Source organism: Coregonus lavaretus, assembly GCF_964263955.1.
Source record: "Coregonus lavaretus genome assembly, contig: HAP1_SCAFFOLD_55, whole genome shotgun sequence".
Classification (NCBI taxonomy): Eukaryota; Metazoa; Chordata; class Actinopteri; order Salmoniformes; family Salmonidae; genus Coregonus; species Coregonus lavaretus.
In genome coordinates, this window is record NW_028161934.1 from 1,854,086 (window position 1) to 1,858,287 (window position 4,202).

General features: G+C 41.4%; 1 long non-coding RNA gene across 2 annotated transcripts; it reads right to left on the reverse strand.

Moving 5' to 3' along the window:
• Window positions 1–595: 595 nt before the first annotated feature.
• LOC311119850 lies at window positions 596–3,934 on the reverse strand. 2 transcript variants are annotated; one of them, XR_014612027.1, is made up of 3 exons: window positions 3,792–3,934; window positions 3,347–3,406; window positions 596–1,667 (listed from the first exon to the last, which is right to left on the reverse strand). It is a non-coding gene; the product is annotated as an uncharacterized lncRNA (long non-coding RNA). The 2 variants fall into 2 exon arrangements; XR_014612028.1 differs by lacking the exon at window positions 596–1,667 and adding an exon at window positions 2,609–2,811.
• Between the last annotated feature and the right edge of the window lie 268 nt (window positions 3,935–4,202).

Consider the following 4,202-nt stretch of genomic DNA (forward strand, 5'->3'; position numbering starts at 1 on the left):
AGTATACTATAGAGCTTGGAACATTTCTACATGGGTTGCAGGCTCATGGCTTGAGACTGAGCTGTGGCTAAAAGCTTTGCTTTGTATATCTGAAAGGGGACAAGATAATATACCAAACTGGTCATTGCGCTGGTTGTTTTTTAGCTCTCTGTGTGTTTTAGCAAGAGGAAACTGTTGCCCATAATGTTGTAGAGTGTGATGGGTCATGGCAAAACAAACTGGCAAATAATTTCTGTAACTTCATTAATGTACAAGACTATAAACCCACACTTTTGTTCACGTCAGACATGATTCAGACTTGAGAACTTAACATCGACTTAAGTCCCAAAGTATTGCCTAATGTCCATGTTTTATTGACTTGTCCATGTTGAGTCTACAAATATCAAGTCTAAATCTGGCCTTCATACACATCTAGCAATTAACATAGAAATTGTTTAGATTTTTTGCAAAATGCAATATTTATCATGAGAATGATTTTGGGTGAAACTATCCCTTTTTAAACCAAAGTATATGCTGGGCTTGATTTCACTAAGTGCGTGTCGTCTCTTGTCGATGCTGGTAATTATTGCTGTCAAACAAAGGAGTCCGCTCATACTGAACCTTGATCATAAGTTTTATTTATATCACAAGATGTCAGCATAAGTTTACAGACCCTGCAGGGCTGGAGAACAGTGTCCAAAGATAATCTGTCTGTTCTAACCCCCTCTGCCTCCAGCCTATACTTATAAAGAATGCAAAAATATGGGTTTGCTCCCTCTGCTGTCCAATCACCTGTCTCCCCTGGGGCGTCACCCTACAAATGGTTATATTTGAACTAAGATAAACATCCCCCCCCAGGTTCCCCTAGAATAGTCATAATCTTAATACACTACATACGCTCCATGTATTAAATAACACAATATAATCAGCTTTATTTAATGAGGCCTAACAATAAATGTGCACAGTGATTTAAACATCACGTCCATTCACCAGACTAGAATAGACCTACACATAGTCTGTCTGAAATGGCATCCTACTCTCTATATAATGTTGGTTGACATTTGGGATGCAGCTATCTTCTCTAACAGTTAGAAGCCAAACAAATGATACCAGGAACTCCAAATGTCATCGTGTCACTCTTGTGGATTGCCGACGCAATGAAGTCACACAAATCATAATCGACATAGTCATGCGTCGTGACAATTTCTTTTGACGGTTGAAGTGTTGTCGTGAAGTGTGCGTGGCAACACTACACTCTTTCAAAAAAATGGTGCTATCTAGAACCTTAAAGGGTTCTTCGGCTTTCTCCATAGAAGAAACCTTTGAAGAACCCCTTTCGGTTCCAGGTAGAACCTCTTGGGTTCCATGTATAACCCAAAAGGGTTCTCCTATGGGGACTGCCGAAGAACCCTTTTTTCTAAGAGTGTACCCTGCATGTGTCACAGGTGTAACGAAGGTCGTATAATGAGTGACATCATCCTCGCCTCCATGGCGGCTACACTGTCCTTCCTGGCAACGGCTCACAGTTCTGAGCACGGTCGCTAGGCGACGGTCCAGGGCAGAGAGGTGCAGCTCAGAGAGGGGCCACGGAGAATAGAGGATCGTGGAAAAGAGAGTCCCTCATGACGTCACAGAGACTGTAGCAGGGAGAGGAGACATAGACACGCAGGAGGGTGGAGCGATGAATCCTAGAGGGAGAAAGAGAGCGAGAGAGAAATGGAGTGGAAGTTGAGAAAGAAGAGGAATAAATTATATTTTACATTTATCATGTTCTTTCCTCTAGCTGCTATACATATGAGTATATATATTCATTATAACACAACTTAATCATGCACCCAGTGGTGACCCGTCATTCAGGGCAGGTGGGGCAGAGCCTGTTTTGAGCCCCACATTTTTAACCCCCCCCCAAAAAATAAACGTATATATATTTTTTTTTGGGGGGGGGGGGGGGGGCTAGCCTGTTTTGCATGTTATTTTGGCATTAATACGTGTTAAATATCAGTTTGCAAACAATGTAAAATATATAATTGAGTTAATAAAGCTGCATACTAACATGGTCTCTTTTTTGTTTTCTTAAGTAAGGCAGTGCAGAAAATACGGAGCGTTGCGCCGTGATTGGCTCAGTGTTCTGTCACTCATGGGGACACTACATCACCGCCAAGTCTAAGCATAGACCTCAAATTCAAGCCCCTTGGGTGCTGCCATAGAGTTACATTAGAAGTGCCCATCCAAGAACGCTCAAGGTCATTGGCCACAGATAAAATGACGTCAAAACACGTTATATCTACAGTGGCTTTGATTGGACTGATCATGTCAACATCATACTTTCAAAATCTTAGCTAGCAGTCATCATCATGAATCAAGTCGACAATCTACTGGCAAATCCTCCTTAATCCTTGTCATAGAAAGAGAAATAATGAAGAGAAATTATAGATAAAACGTATCGGTGCTCATCGGCCATTGGACATAAACATTACACAAGTTGGAAGGAATCAGTGGCTAACTGCAAGCATTGCAAAGCAATCACTAGCCTGCTATTCAGTGGAGTGGCTGTGTGGTCCCAAGTCTAAGATTAGAAACATTCAACGTATCGGTGCTCATCGGCCATTGGACATAAACATTACACAAGTTGGAAGGAATCAGTGGCTAACTGCAAGCATTGCAAAGCAATCACTAGCCTGCTATTCAGTGGAGTGGCTGTGTGGTCCCAAGTCTAAGATTAGAAACATTCAACATTGGCCATGCTGTCAATTAAGCATGATTTGTGTCGCGCTCAAAACAACTGTTAACTCGGAACTGCAAAATCCCACGAAGGACCGCCGCGCCACCTTCCTGTTCAAGTGAGCAAAACACAACAAGGCGAGTCCAAAAATGTATTCTATGCTGCTGCATAAATGATGTAATATGCCAGGGAGATATGTATGCTGTAGCTAAGAAAGTAATACTAAGTGTATGTTGTGTAGTAAGCTGTTAGTAGCACGTGTCTCACCCTAATAATTTGGTCTATTTTCACCTACTGATCTGACTTGGCGTGCCCATGTAGCCTATAACCTGTTTTTGGGAAATGTTATCAAATATTGTAAGAGCTTTCATTGTTTTTTTTTAAGGCAGAAAATGAGGCTGAATGAACTGTTATCGCTGCCAGACAAGGCTCCGTGATAGCCAGGTGTAGCAGTAGTAAGGTGTTGGGACTCTGCTGTTGGGACAGCTTTATGCAGGCCCTAACAGTTTGTGGGCACCGTTTGTCACAGGTATAGTGCAATTAATGTATTGTTTAGTGTTGTGGCTTTGCTGACATGCATCCCACTTTGTTATTTATTTTGACCCCCTCAAGATTTACATGTCACTGCATGCACCCATGTTTTACCTGCAGCACTGCTCCAGAGGTGTCAGGATAGAGGGTTCATCTTTAGAGTGGCCTCCAAACCTGTAGTCCGCACACAGACAGTGTCAATGCTAACGTTAGTTAGCTAGCATTCGAGGGCTGACTGTTCTCATATATTTGTGTAGTGTAAAAGTAAAATATTGGTAATTGGTGTAGTCTTACTACTGCAGTAGGCTACTGCTTGTCCATGTGGTAGCTAGCAGCAATACATCCAGACGAGAGAAACGTGAAAGCATCCAGGCAGCAGAGATGAGCTTGTCATTAGCTAGCTAACGTTAGCTATATTGTAGCTATAAAGCATTATGTTTACTGTTATTTTGAAATAACAACTTTATTTTATTGTATACAAGTTATATACATAGACAGAAGGGGGTTAGTTATACATACAGTATATTTGGCTGTAGCTTATTTTAGAAGAAAGACTTACGTTTATTTTTGACCGTAGAATTACTTATTAATAAACGGATGCACCCGTTGTAAAGACTTGTATAAATAGCTCGTTGTCCTATCTGTACTGGTAGTGTACAGCAGCTGCCATTATAGCAGCAGCGAATAACCGGAACCAGTCATTCCCAGACACCCCCTCAGGAGAAATAGGCCTGTTGAGATACTCTCTCTTTGTGAATGTGTTCCAAATGGTTGTCAGGTTAAAGTAGACGATAGCAGACAACAGGATTCTTAGTGAAAGGGGGTGTTGTTGAACGTTTTCTTGACATTACTCGACTTTTATAGATCACGTAAAATGTTATCCAGGAACTTTCTGAAGTAAGATTAGGCTACATGAGACGTTTATTTGTCCTAACTTAATTCAGTTTTGATGTTTGATTGCTCTAGTCTA